Source organism: Erithacus rubecula (assembly GCF_903797595.1).
Source record: "Erithacus rubecula genome assembly, chromosome: 1".
NCBI lineage: Eukaryota > Metazoa > Chordata > Aves > Passeriformes > Muscicapidae > Erithacus > Erithacus rubecula.
This window is the reverse complement of record NC_136658.1, coordinates 56,811,458-56,827,522: the sequence shown is the minus strand read 5'-3', so window position 1 is coordinate 56,827,522 and position 16,065 is coordinate 56,811,458. Positions and strand designations below refer to the sequence as shown.

At 38.9% G+C, this 16,065-nt stretch overlaps 1 protein-coding gene across 2 annotated transcripts in view; it reads right to left on the bottom strand.

The window, feature by feature from the left end:
• TBC1D4 (TBC1 domain family member 4) overlaps positions 1–16,065 on the bottom strand; it is a 95,142-nt gene that overhangs the window by 77,884 nt on the left and 1,193 nt on the right. The window lies entirely within an intron of this gene.

Below are 16,065 nucleotides of genomic sequence, written 5' to 3'. Positions count from 1 at the left end.
GGAAATACCTTCTCAAAAATGAGATCAGTCACTCTCAACTATGCAGAGCCCAGTCTGACCATCGTGTCTCGAATTCAAATGCAGCTGAAGGCATTTTTCACAGATGGCAATAAAAAGGGTAATGCACTCTTTACTACAGAGGCGTGACTGAATTCATTTAAGCTGTGAAATTACTTCTAATGCTCTTGGAAGGCCTTTCTCTTGAAAATAAAATTACTGGGACTGAACCATGCAGGGAACTAATAATTTCTTGTATTTCTTAACATCTCTGAATTAACAGAAACAGCTAATTTTCATCTACCTTTCCCATAACACCAGGGGAACATCTACCACACACCTGGTTCTAGATGCTCATGGCTATGATGTGCAATTCCCTCCCAGTTTTACTCTGACCTGAATAGCATCTCCTTAGGGTTTTCTTCTTGCAGAAGCAGGGCAAGCATGGATTGCACATGTATGGGTTTCACCAGGTCTCCAGACTGCACTCAATATACAGAACATGTGTCCTGTCTTTACTGTCTGCTCTTGAGGCACAGGGCAGGACCAACAGTTCTGCTGAGGCTCACCTCTTCATAACCCTAAAATTGCTGTGCCAGGAAGATGCTTTGTCTCCTGGTGTTTGTTCAGAAGTAAGAATATTATTCCATGAGCAAAGGATCAGTTAACTGCATTAACATTTTCCATCCTTCTTGAAGATGACCTTAAAAAGAAATCTCTATTTTTAGAGTCACCCCTACCCCCAAAGGCTAGGGCTCCTCTCTAGTTCCTCTTGTCAGTCCATCTGGAGGAAAACTACAGTGCTCCAGTGCTTAAAATACAACAGAAAACACAACATAGTTCAGCCATTGCAAAGGAAGAAATACACTTTTGCTTGGGTTTTGGATTCTGTTAAAAAATAAAATCAACATAAGCAACTCTTTCAAGGCATCTGGAAATGCACAATGCAGATTCTTCAGTGTGGACTCACTCTTAATATCTGTGCCACATTTCTAATAAAACTGCTTTTTCCAAAACCCCCCAAAGTTATCAGAAGGTCACATAAAACTGTAATCTACTATAAGAAGTATATGGAAGGAAAGATCCAATAGCAGGTTCTTTAGTTCCTAACTTTTTGGGGTAAAAAGTAACAGCTTGTTCTTAGAATGTCTTGCAATTATTTGAAGCTGCTGCTTCATAGTAAAGCATGGCTGCTGGAAGAGGATAGGTGACATCTTACACACTTTTCTATAAAAGCACTTATTGAACCAGCTGATGAATAAATGAAAGAACATGTGCCTGTTAAAAATCAAAATTTACAAAAAGCTTTCATCTGGAACCAACACCTAACCATAGTGCTCTTCAGACAAACCTCCCCAGTCAAATACTGGGCTTGCAGCCCCTTTCAGGAATATTCATACATAAGCCAAGTCCATGAAGCCAGCCAGAGTTGTCCAAGAACACCTGAAAGGCCTGTGCCTTTAGAAACCACCTTGGAAAGAACCAGCACTTGTTAAGCATTTAAGCATGTAAAACCAGCAGAATAATGCAGTTCTGTGCAATATCTGGCATTTTCGTGCCAGCCCAGCTGTAACACTGGGCGATTGTGTTCCAGCAGGAACTGCAGCTCACAAGGCGGCGGCATGACTGCAAGGGCACAGACAAAGGCTGTTTACAAGCTGGGAAACAACCTGAAGGGAGGCTTTAGAAATTGCAACTTTAGTAGAAATTATAGCCATGATCCCATGCTCTCAGCAGGGGATCTAGAAGGAAGGGCTTAAAGGAAAGGAACTTATCTGTGCAAAGAGAGAGAGCAGGACATTTAAAGATGATCACTCCCACAGACAGGAGGTCAATGCTTGCTGAAACTCATGTTGTTCAAAGCAGCCATCAGCACCACAGTTACAGATTCCTTTATGTGAAACTGCAGAACCAGCTGCAAAAAATTCACTTCTTGATTACATCCAAATTACTTCACAAGGTCTAAGTGTTCCCATGGATCATTTTTCACGAAGCATGGATGTTTTTGCTTTATACTACTGTGTGTGGGAATTCTTGGGACACACAGTGAAAGATGAAACACATAAACATTAGACACTCAGACTCTGAAACAGCAGAGTGAAAGTCACTTATGCTTGAGAAAATATAATTATGGTAGAAATAAAATTTCCCTGCAGTTGAGACAAAATCATCCTTCACTGAAAAGCTGGAGAAATACACAAGCATCCCCAAAAACACGAAATAGGCATTTTTGTTAATCTGGACTATTAAAAATGGCCACTGACTCAATCTATTCTTCAAAATAACTGATCTTGTTTACAGTCCTAATAAGCATTGTGCACATAAAGTTAACCTGCCTTCATCAGTATCTTTTTTTATTTTAACTTATCTCTAAAAAAGCTACATCTAGTCTAATCATATCAATTTATTTCCAACCTATTTCTGGGGCACAAAGAAATAATGCTGTTATGAATAGAATTTCCATGCTTAAGCTATTAAAAAACATTTCCACGCAACAGCATTTTTAAATGAGTAATTTTGATGTAGTTAACATCCTCTCTTTTCTTAACCCATGTTAGTTTATACTCTGGAGGCTCAAACTAGGTTTGCACTGATGTATTCTGTCATCAATGCTGCTGCTACAGGCTGAGACCATCCAGGTTTACAGAAAGAAGCTACTGGGTAATGAAGAACTACCAGAGCACTAATGGGCTACCTGGTGAAAAGACAGGGAGCATGGTTCTCTGTGGGACTAGAATCTGTGAGTGGCTAGATGCAATATAGCTTCAAAAACTACTCCTGTATTTGGGGGTTTTTCCTTTATGTTATTCAAACTGTGCAGACAAGTGATGACATGGGTAACATGAGGTATTCAGATAGTTACTTATATTGTAAACTTGTAGTTGTAGCACTACATCACTGTAAGCAAACTGGCAACTAGCAGTGTTTGGTGTTAGAAATAACATGACTAGAAATAGGAGCAGTGTATTTGCCAGAGTCACTGGTTAATTATTCAGGAGTCTGATTACCATACAGGACACTAAAAGCCTCCCTCTCCTATGGCTGGCCACAGAAAACTCCTCCACAGATTCCTCCAGAAGACTCCCATGGAAGCATTACTATTCCCCCATGGAGCAGGGGAATTGCCCTATTTTTGCCCTTAGCTTCAACCTGTGTTGCTGCCCTCTCTGCAATGGCACTCTGATATTCTGTAATGTATTGTTTCAGGTCCCATCAATTTGCCAGCTTCTTTAAGACCAGTGAGAGAACTGAAGGATTGTTAAAAACTACACCTACTCACCCTTTGTCACAGTGCACTGGGGCAGGGGTTTGCAATTATTCTTGATGCTCAATTTTGAGACTGCTTGTAGAAAAGCAGCTGTGAGGCAAAGGCAATATTAAGGAAGGTAGAAGCCCTCTTTGTTTTACAATTAATTAACTAATCTGTCAAAATAATCTTCTAATAGACATGATGTTCAGAGATAAACTGAATATAAGTTTTTGAGAGGATTAAGTTTACATAGTTCCATACTCTGAGGCTCATATTAAACCCATTCAAATCATATTAGATAGACATTAGACAGACAAACATCAGCATAGACACCTACTATAGCAGCCTGGTACTGCATTAAGAAGCAGAGAAGTAATAGTCAGGAGACTTTCAAGGGCAGATATTAACTTCATAATTTGATATAAGAACCCTACCTGAATTAACTGTATTAAAAGAATGTGTTCTCTGCTATTATTACTAGTGCATTGACAGAGAAGAATAAATTAGAAATTGGTAATTATGTCAATGTTCTAAATATGTTTGCACATTTGAAAACCTGAGGCACTAGAAAATGCTGTTGAACCAATTAAATGTTCCAGAGATTAAGGTATGCTTATCTGGAGTGCACTTTTCACAGCAGTTTTTAGCAGGTTCAAGTTTACTTTGCTCTTAAGCAGGCAATCCACCAGCTGTGGCAGCAGCCATGCAATAACAAACATCCTTCAGCAGCAATTTGTCTCCCTACCAGCTAGAAATGACTCAGCTGTTCATATTAGGCTCCAGGAGTTATTTTGCTAATATTACAGACTTTTACCACACAGCACACCATCCCTTCCCTCTACAGTAGACGCTGAGTTTTTTTCATCTGTTAGAGGTTTTTTTTGTTACTCACACCTTCCTTCTGAAACAGAATACATTTGTGTTGGTCACCGAGGAGACCAGCTTTCACTTTTCATCAGCCACTGGCAGTACAACTTAAAAATAAATTTGTGCCAGGTCATGTATTTTTAAAAAAAAGGGTGTGAAGGTGAAACTAAATTTCAAATGCAAAAGAACTCTGAGCAAGTAAAAGCATTAAAACAGCTCTATTAAAATTGAAATTAACATCATGCATTATTTATTTTCACATAAAATTTTCTGTTCAAGTTCCTATCCAATAAACAGCTGCTACCAGAACACATATTTTAAAAACCAGTTAATATCAATTTAAAAAAAGATACTTCTAAAATGTGATACTTGAAACAAGCAATATAAAGAGGAATAAAGTTAACATTTTGATAATGATAGCTGTATCTGAAAAGCTCAGCTCATGGCAGCATGCAATCAAAAGAATGAATGACTGCTTTTTTCCTTTCAAGTTTTAATTTGAGGCCAGCAGCTTGTGGGAAGCAATAGGGTTAAAGGGATTTTTTTTTTTCCCCCTATGGTCAGAATCATGACTCTTCATGACTGATAGTACTGCATGCAGCACCAACAACTCCTTCAAAATCCAAATATTATAATCCTGGACTGGGACAATTTCAAGGAGCTGAGAGAAACAGAGGAGAAAGAGATGTGACATAAGAAAATAATAAGCAGCAGCCTTCTATACACAGAGTAAAAAAACTAGAAAAGTCCAAAAATTCAAAAAGTAATGTATCTGTAGATAATCAGCAAGGGATCTCACAGGGACCTGTGTTCTTTACTGTTCTGTGGGCAGCTCTGATTTCTGTACCAGATTCCCCATTACTTTCATGGTGCAGTTCCCAATCCTACCTACACTGTGACCACTCACAGGTGTCAACTAGAGAAAACATCCCTTCAAGAAGTGTGTTCCCCTGGAAGAACACTCAGTGCACACTACAAAGTCCTCCAAACTTCTACTGGCACATAGATTTGATGTTTTCTTAGGTCTCTACAATGTTCCAAATTACAATAACAACCCATGCTGAAATTGAATTAGAAACCTTTCACATCCTTACTCACCTGTTTATTCAATTGAGCTGAAAGTTATTTTGACATTTTAATAGGAGCAGAACAGACAGAAACAAAAAACTTCCAGAGTATTACTCCATGATATAGTAATAGTAAGAGACTGCTATATTTGTTAGTAGGATGACATTTGAAGCAGTAACAGAGTAGTGAAGCAGCTTCTAGCATCTTGATGATCTTCTAGCAGCTGGTGATCCTACAGGAAAATACTGCAATTCAGACAGTGATTTGTGTGCCTTGGATCCTGTTTCAGAGCAGGGCTCTCTAGACAGAGCCTTAAGTTGTTCACTGAATAGTCCCCTGAAACCAACCCAAAGCAATTAAAGAGGGGATGAAAGCATGAAACAGACCCTGCATAGTTTCATGCAGGGCTCTTGTGGGTGCATAACAACAGCCCTTCCAGGAGCAGTGATCCATTACAATTCACACACACAGCTCCCTGTGACATGGCTGGGGAGCCCACGTGGCAGCAGCAGGCTCAAGTGAATTAACTGACCTGTGTAACAGGACACTATTAAGCCTACTCTTTATTCCTAACAAACTAGCCCAGGACAGGGCTGGATGCTGTGCTTTCACAAGGACAGCAACAACCTGTGCGACTCCACAGAATATTCTGAGCTTTCCACAGAGCTACAGTAAGAATTTTAAAACCCACAAAATGAGTGTCAAAGCTAGTGGAACTCTGCCAGAGTTCTTCAGGTTATGGTAGACTACATGTATAAAGTCTAACAGTAGAATTGCAAAACATAACAGCAGGATTAAATAGCTAAAATAATCTCCAGTATTAGAGGCTGGGTTGCCAAACAGTGAAATAGTACTGCAACATTTCATTTTGATACTTCAAGCTTAGCATAATAGGAAAGCTTATGATAATCCAGATAGTAATGTGAGTCTTACAGATTTGTTACTTGATAGGTAATGAACAGCATTATGTATATATACATTGCATCCCTGCCTTGCTGAGGTTGACACTTCAAGAATAACATCTTAAAGCATCCAGTCTGTTGTGCTGCAGATATACAAGAATTAACTGTCTTCTCAAATTCTAACTTTTTTATGGTGGTCATGTGAGAACTCAGAGAATAAGTATATCAAATATTCTGTCAAATTTCAAAAACTTAAACTCAGATAAGAAATAAACCAAAACTAAACTCCTGTTCAGCTTACTACCAATGTATTGTGAAAAATGGGGTTTAACCTCTAATTTTCACTAAACATGAAGTTCCCTTTCAAACTCCCATACACCTGCAACCAGCAAGGCTATAATTTTAGAGTAAAACAGATGAAATACAGAACAGTGAGCAATCACACAAAAACAAAATACTTAGTCACATAAACACAAAACTCATACAAACACAACAGTCTGGGCTGGCCTCTATGTTTCTCATGCTCCCAATCTGCAGTGCTGTATATTTTAAGGACCACATATATATTGAACAAAGGAAAAAAATTCCCTAAAAAACTCCACGGCATTTATACAGACTGATTGATATCCTTATACATATATGTATTATTTTTATATATCACTTTCTTCTGTAGTGATTTCTGCAGACAGAAGGTCACTATGGAAGAAACTTACTCATTTTGTAAACTTCACACTATCCCACTAAACTGCAGATACTATTTTTAGTTCTCTCTAGCACTAAGCAGACAGGGAATCCAAGGCACAGTGCCAGGATGTAAACCCACTCCTTCTGAGCTGGCTTTAATCATGTTGCCTTGCTCCTACTTGGCTCTCATGTTTAGGTCAGCAAATTTTCTCAAGGCTAAATCTGAATATATGCACACATATGCCATGGATAATCTGGGTGTGTTTCTTCATGAATAATTTAAATAAAAGTATGGTGTATTGCTCCTACTGAAAGGCTCACTTGATTTTCTTTTGGCAAGGTTCACCCAAAAAACTGCTGCTGAAAAAAGCCAACATCTTGTGCCTATTTATAATGTAGTTGGTTTACAAAAAAAAGTGTATCCTCCTTACAAGTTATTTTTTGTACTGCTAAAGTTTGCAGTCCTGCTGCACAGAAAATTGAGGCCCTCAGTGAGTATGACCATAAAGTCAGGCCAGAAGTATTGTCAACAAAAGGGATACTTGTTTCAAAATGTTCTGCATTAAAAATCCAAGTCTTGTACAAAAGTCTAAACTAAATTTTACAGAAAGAGCAATGTTTTCCATAGAAAGCTCTCTCATCAGTTGTGGGATTTGCACATCAGAGCAGCATTTCGGGATCTTAAATTACATTCTTGGTTTTTTGTTTTTGTACAGTACAGTAGCTTGTTTGGCAATTTCTGACCTAACTGCTTAATTGCCACAGAAGTACCATGACACTGAGGGCAACCTGGTATTTATCTTCATGGCCCAGTACGGCAGCAGGTCATACACACAATCCCTTCACCTTCTAATCTGCACACCAGCAGGAATGCATTTTTTCACCTCAGACACCAAGGCCATAATTCTGCATGCTGCCGGGGCAGGCAGGAATTGCAGACCTTTGTGTTTGTATGGCACCTGAAGGTCAAACCTCAGCTTCCAGCACAGGCTTTAGCTGGAGCTGGTGTAAAGCTTCATGTTGCCCTTCAGCCAAGCAGCTAGCAAGCAACTGTTCCTCCCTGCCAAATACAGCACTGTTAAATATACATTACCCCTCTCTATTTTTATTTAGAAATCTTACCGTAACTTGAGATGGAGTTGTTAGGAATAATCAAGCCAAAGCAAGAAACAAACCATGAAGAGCCACATGAAAATATGCTTCAACAAGTTAGCACTGCATGTCCCAGTCTTTCACTGCTGAATATTTACTCTATTTCAGAAATACTTAAGAACCCACAGACCACTGAGTGCTCCCAAAATTCTTAGGACACTGCTGCTTTTTGCTCTTTTTCTGAATTAACATAACAGGAAATGCATATCTGTGTCACATAATATATGAAATATATTTAACATCAGCATTTTAAAAAATAAATATTTATTTATCTTGCTAGGAAAAACAAAATCATGAACAGTCGGGAAGGCAGTCACTGCTGTGCCCTGGAGGATAATATTCTGACTTCCCTCAACATGTTTTTTCAATGTATCAAGGATCTCTAAACAGCACTGTGCGGATCTGCATGTTCCTGCCAAGAAGAGTAATGAAATAAAACATAACCCCAGTAATTTTAACAGAGTAAGCTCTTTTTTAAGGTTTATCAACGTAGAAAAAATCAACTTCATGACTGAAATATGCTGTAATGGGAGAGGGAAAACTGCAGAGCTAGGGATGGTAGAGCTGGAGGAAAGCCACACTTCTATGGTATTGGTTTTATCTTACCCAACAGCTTCTGCAAGTTTTTCACACTGCCTTTGAACAACACTCTCTTTCATGTTTGCATTTTAAATTTATTTAATCCTTCAGGAAAGTGCCACGTGCCCAATACTGCAGAATCCTACCTATCTTCAGCAGTTCAAGAGATGCAGAAGAAAATCCTCACCATATTACCCTTCCAGACTTCTAGAAAACATTATTTTTTAAAGCCTATCTAATACTGAATACATAAAATTATTTTAAGAAGGGAAGTTATGGATTCCATGAGAAAGCAACCAGATTTGAACAGAAACAAAGACAACTCACTACTACAAGTAGCTTAATAAAGTCAGCAAATGTGGTTGAATAGATACAATTCTTCCAAAGCATCAAACAGAGTTTCTGAATAGCATTAGGACTCAAAAAAAAATTTAAAAATGAAAAAAAAAAAAAAAAAAAGAAGTGTTTCTTTTTTGCAGTGGTTCAAGTGAAGTGTTTTGGCACTGTTACAAAGGATCCAAACTGAAAGGAGTTGTAACACAACTACATAATTAATAGCTCATGACATATTTTTGAGGCTCTGAACAGAAAATTTAAGACATGTCATCCATGTATTTACTATATGGCATCAACCTTATCTGAACTTCATGCTGTGACAGCCTTTGAAGTACACGTTGGAAGTTTTTGTTCAGTTGACTCAACTAAAACCACACAAAAGGACATAGAAACCACGTTCAGGCACTGCAGCTGAAGCCAAGACACAAAGTTTGATCCTGCTAAAGCAAAACAATACCTAATAGTCTCGCTGGTACCAAGCTTTTCCTTTTTTTTTTTTTGGTCCAGAAAGAGTCTGCTAAGGGAGCAATGGAAATCCTGGCAGCACCACCCTCTCCAAAAGAGGAGCAAGTAATTAACTTCTCACTCTAAGTCCTAATTCCCTGCTGCAGGGAGCAGAGGCAGGGGGCTAAGCAGCCCATTCCACTTAAGAGGGATGGCTTTAAGCAGGCTGTGCCTCAAACAGCAAGGTACAGTTGCTGCTTATTTCAAGCAGGGTGGCTGCTACAGAGAGGCAGAGGCAAGGAAGGGAGAGTGGATTGAGACCATCACAGGCTTTGTGCTGGTAGAGCATGACAGAAATCAGAATAAAAACTAACTGGATTTTTCAAAATACACAGTTAACTTTTATAAAATGTAAAACCTAAGACTCTAATACAAGTTGCCATGAGCCCTTTCAGTCAAATGCATGTGGTTTTTTTTGCTTGTGTGGATTTTTATGTTCTTTTCTCTGCAGTCTTAAATACAATATCAGAACTAAACCCACCCAGCAACTGAAATACCAGAGTAATTTCAGATCTACAGGACTATCAAGAATATTTATTTGCCCACCTCACTGATCTACCAGATGTCACCTGATTAATATACCTGAAAAGGAGTAAAAAACCCCAACATGCTCATGGATGAAAGCAGGCATATCCAAAACTTATGCATGTTCTCTGGTACCCCAAGCAAATCACAAAATAGAACGTCACACAGTTCATGCATCCCTAGTGCAATCACTTCCATATTTTTATCCTGCCCTGTGACATTCAGTATTATCTCTCTATACTTTGATCTCTCCAGGGACAATACAGCCATTTGTCAAATGATCATATGCTGTCTTGCACTGGTGATGCTCTGCTTTATTTTGGAACCCATGTAACCTCAGATGGTCTTGATGTATGTGTGTCAGAACATAAGGTGACAGATACTGTACTACAGGTGATACAGAACAGGAAAGCACAGAGCCTATTTCTAAATTAAATCACTTCACTTTGCTGCCTTAAATTTGGTTTTCAGCAGCCCTGGAAACACCACATTATTTAATGACCTCTACAAATAGATTTTTACCCCTGAAGGTCTTGCAAGTCATTTTATCTTCTTGTGGTCTCTAAAGGTGTCTCAGAACAGCACATAACACAAAGGTGGAAGATACCACAGTCCACATATGTGACAAGAAACAAAAGCCACATTGGAAATAAATTCCTCCTTTTTCTTCTTGTCCCTGCACTTGAAACAGTTTCTAAAACCACAGAGGAAACAAAACCAGGTGGCAGAGGACAGCTGGTACCATGAGGGGACCATGCCAATGCTGCCGAAAATCTGCATGACCTACAGAGCAGGCAGCAATCTCTGAACTGGTCCCAACTCACTGCGGTACTCATTCACCACGTTACCTCAGAGACACTCAAGATGTTCAGGGAGCTCCAAATGGGGAAGATCAATGGAACAGATCCAAGGCACGGTGAGCTGTGCACATCAAATGCTGTACCAAACCTTAGCAAAGAGCAGAGATTGATAGGCATCAGGAACACCACTATTTCATAATGGCTGGTTAGAAATCAAAGGTTTTCTAGAGCTCACTTTTATAAATAACCACCTCCAAGCATTTTGGTCAGAGATTGTCACCACCCCTAAAAATCAAACTCTCCTTGCTGCCAAGACACACATATGCTAGCTAAATCTTTTTGAAGACAGGTTTCTATTTAATTGTTTTTTAAAAGAAACTGTCTCTGCATTGACAGACAGGACAAAAAAAAAATCAAAAAAAAAAAAAAGAAAAGAACCTAGAAACAAATAATCAGAAGAGAAGCCTTGATTTTGTATTTTCTGATACACACAAGCTCATTTCTTTAAAACAGCCCTGTTATCTGGTCACTGTTTACCTACAGCCACACTCAGTGAAATGCGTAATTTCATGTACTTTGTTTTGCCTTTTTAAAAATACAGTCCTCCAAGACAGTGCTTCTACTCCTCAAATAATGGGTGGTTTTCATGAACGGAAAAAGGAAAAAATGAATTAATTCTTCCCACAAACATGACAGACAAGGGTATTTAAAACCATTCCCTTTCCTCTCCTAAACGTTAGCCAGCAATAAAAAGGCCACATATTGCGATTTAGAAACACTTAAAAATTTTAATGTTGTTATCTTTTATTCTGTTTGTGATGTGGGAAAAAAAATATTATGGACAGGATACTCAAAACCAAAATTTAAAGATAGCTTTGCAATCCTAAAATGAAAAGTACTCTCATTTCAGGAAAAAAGAAGTGCCAAATCTACTAAGGAAATCAAAACCGAAATCTTAAGCCCTCAACTTTCAGTTTCAAAAAAGAGGGAGTGCAAGACTCTTCATCTGAGGCTGTATAGCCCATCTAAGCTAGAGATAATAAGGCTGCTCACCAAACACTTTTGCATTCATTGCAAGCCCTTAACATCCATGCTTTGTTCTGAGTCATTGCTTTTCAGTTCCTCAACCCATGAATTAAATTCTGACCCACAAGAACTTAGAAAACATTTATTTTTTTCGGTCCCTCCAAGACTTGTTTTCTTGGTAAAAACTGGGACAACCTATTTTTTCTCATGAAAAATCTTTCCTCAGCAACCAAATTGCACTATCAAACAAATGCCATCTCTCCCATTACAGAATCCTTCAAAACCTAAAGCATATCTATTTTGTCATGTCTGTTGTACCTATTCAAAACACATCTTATCAGACAACTCAACCAGTGCAATACTTTAAAATGAATTCCAACAATGCTGAATATGTGTACTTCCTACACCTTGACTTTACTGCCATTCAGCTCATGCTCCTGTATCACATAAAAATCAATGTACAACAGAAATACGCATGTAAACTTGACAAACTTTGTTCTTTAAACATTTCTAACTTGCATTCTTCAGTAAGAAACTTTTGTAACATGATACTCATAGAAAATAAAAGCCTCCTTTGGTTAGACTTTGCACTGATGCCTTGCTTTTCCAGAACAATTGTCATACATCCTTGCTTTACTGAAACACATTATCCAACAGAAAAGAAACAAGGGTTTCTGACAAGTGGGCTGTCTCTAGCTCTTGGCTGTGAGCTTTTACCTCTCCAGTTCTTATCACAGTTTTTCACTGACACCAAAAGGCTCCATTACTTCTGCTTCACCTTGAGAAAGCCTACACCCTTAACACGTGGGTGTAGCACAAAGACACAGCTATAGAATATACCCACAAGAGCTAAATTCAATTGGGGTCTGTCCACCTCAACTTTTTCTTTTTCCCACAGTCAGATTGGATTACTTTTGAAACCTTATAACAACACACTTTCATAATGCTTATAAGTTTGAGAAGAGAAAACCAAAACGCATGAAATGAGTTCTTACTTAACCAGGGGAAACAACTATTTTCACTAAGAATCAAGTATAGTATAATTTGATTTCGGATGCCAGTTCATGTTTAAAAACAAATCCTCTCAAAACAGGCTTATTCATGTTTCAAGCAGGAAGCACACAATCTAGATCAGCATGATAATAATAAAAAAACTGCAGAAAGAGATCTTACCATAAACCTTTCCCCCAGAGAACAGGGAGCTCAAGGCAATTGTCAAACTGCACACAATTAAAATCTGGTTTACAGAATAAAATAAGTATTTAATGGTAAAAATGCATTAAAGTTGAGCTTGAAGATACTAATTAAATAGCCTTTTCTCAGTGGCTTCAAGAAGAGGTTATGCCTGCCATATTTATAAACTCTAATTTTGGGTTTAAAAAAAAAAAAAATCTGTTCCCAGGATTGTAACAAAAAATAGTCAAACATAAAATGAGACTATGTTGTCATCTGATGTCTATGTACAGTCTGAGCATACTCGATAATTCTCAAATGACAGCAAAACAAAATAACAAATCTCTGGCTGCTACTCACAGGCTACCAGGCAACACGAAATAGACAACTCCTCTTATCCACTCCAGATGGCTACTGCTTTGAACAGTTACAAGAAGTAGCAAACACTCTAGTAAGTTCCGAGGGAGAAAAAAAAAAGGCAAACATTTCTCTTCCCATCTGCACCAGTCAAATGGCTTCAGATTCTCCACTTGTAATTAAACAGCCAAAGAAAGAGACACATCCACACTGCCAATCCAATAAAATCATCTTAGCATCCACTGTCATGCTGACAGGCTTGGGGTTTGACACTCTGCTAAGTACTACTCCAGAACAGCAGTCACCTCACTGGCTCCTACTTTTCAGGTCTGCCTAAAATTTGCAAGCTTTCAAATTAAATACAAAGGTGTTTCATACTACTAACTTGCTCTCTCATTTTTCTCCAGTCACAGCAAATAATGTTAAAAGATGTTATCTTCTACCTGATGCCATCAGAGCATATTACCCTGGCTTTTCATCAGTCATTTAGTAAAGAAACTCACAAGAATGGCAAGAGGCAGTGCTTTGTTCTATGAATACCAGTCCTTTTTGTGACCATAGTGAATGCACGTGCATCCTAAACACTTTGCAGTACAGCTGGTGGACAAAGGTACAGGCTTGAAGCCAAAACTCTCACTCTCACCTACATTGTTTTTTGAATTACCATGGTAGCACTCGTCCCTCAAAAGTCAATCATTAACCTCTCACTTTTATAATTAACATCCACCATTCAAAATTATGGCTAGCTGTCCTCTAACTCAGAGACCACAAGACAACTCCAGTACCTTTCCTTGATTGAAGACTTACTTAGTGCTGGCAAAATGGACAATACCATGGCTTTGCAGTCATCTCTGGTGAATCTGAAGTCAGCATAACTTCCACAGAATCACAGAATGGTTTGGCTTGGAAGGGGTCATAAAAACTAGCTAATTCAACCCCCACTGCCAGGAACACCTTCCACTAGACCAGGTTGCTCAAAGCCCCATCCAATCATGAACAATTCCAGAGGTTGGAGTACCCACAACTTCTCTGGAAATTATCTTCTTTATAGCTTCTGGAAAGGCTATCTGACCCTTCACCTTCTTGGCCACTTATTGATAACATGTGCCTCCAACCCACCTGCCTTGATGTAAACAGTTATTAGGGTTGCATAGTAAAGCAAATGAGGGAAGCAGTTTGGAAATACTCCAGAGAAGGTAAGGAAAAGCAAGCTTAACACCACTCAATTCCTGGATCCTGTTTGCACAAACAGTTGTGCTGCCATGAGGACAAAGCTGGGAGGAAGAAACAAGGGGTTGAGGCTTGAAGAGGACAGGATCACTTTTCTCAGTAGCAGTGCCAGCTTAGGTTGGCTGAAAGTCACTATAGCCTAAGATGGAAAATGAGGTTATCTTAAAATAACAGCTGTGAAAAATACTTTCTAAGTTAATACACAACACGAGGCTCATGTAAACACTACAAAACAGAAGTGTGTAAGGATCTTGAAAGCATGCAAGGACAGCATCAATTCTATAATAAACAATTAAGAGCTTAGAAAGCAGACTTTTAGAGCTAGTAACCTGCAGCTTAACTTCACCCATTCAGGATTAAGCTTTAGCACAGACTAACAGCTAAATACGCACAGGGTTAGCCAACCAAACCTCAACAAATTGATAATGAAACTCGGGGTGGGGAGGGGGGAAATCTACCTTCTTTTCCTTTTGGTACCTTGAAAAAACCTGCCTGACAGACACTTGTGAATCACATCACTAGCTCTGCATTTACTACCCTCACTGCAGTTCAAAATTGTGTGCTGAGTAATGCTCATAGGAGGGATGGATATATTCTTTATTAATGATAACAAAGTTTAAAAAATCTTAACAGGTGTAACTAAAACCTGAACAAGATACATTCACACTAACAACTTCTTTCAATAGGAAGACTTTACCTACAGTATCAGCTTGATTTAATTCAGTGCACATAAGGGCACCTTCCCCATGAGGGAAGAAGGAAAGACATATGGACAGAGCTTTAAAGAGGAACAGCTCTCCAAATGTAAATGTATGTTGTACTTTGCACGTTCACTGGAGTACTAGGGATTCACTATCTTAAAGCAAGATTACTTTACAAATTCACAGTACCAGTACAGACCTCCCCCAGAAATAAATTTGATTCAGCATCTTCTGCCAACAGCAGGAACCTTAGTTTGCCTGAACTCCTAAAAGGACATTCGGGCTCCTCCCCTGCCAGAAAATGATCCCCTCCACGCTCTTGCTGCGTGATCTTCTGGCAGAGCACAACCCACAGTAGTTGCCAACAAGTTAAGCACAGTTACCTCCACTTGGGATACTGCCTGTCCTTAAGCCACAGCTGTGAATGCAACCTAAATGCCTCATGTTCTCTCTGGCTCAAATAGAAGTTAATATACTGAGAACTTTTCAGTAGTTTTCTTAATACTTCCTACCCTTCTCACTTAAGAAAACCCAAACAAAGAAACCCCAGCTGCTGGTCAGTACACGCAGTAAGTCAGCTATCTTCTAACTGCAAGAGTTTTTCCTCCAGTTAGTGAAACCTGAGGAGAAGGTATTCTGACTTGCTCAACCAAAGGACTGTTATCAAAAGGCATTTTTCTTGCTGTCATCTTGCTAAATTGATTATACAACCTACACGTCCACCCGCTATTGCTCATATACTCTGAAGGGGAGGAAAGAAGTCTGCTGCACGTTTGATGTGTTAGCCAAAGCCGGCTAGATAGTCAGGAAAACACAATGTTACTGCTAGGTCTCTTTTTCCAGTTGGCACTTTATCAAAAATGTCCCCACCCAAACCTAGCCTTGTTTGTAGCACTACTGCATATGACTGAGCA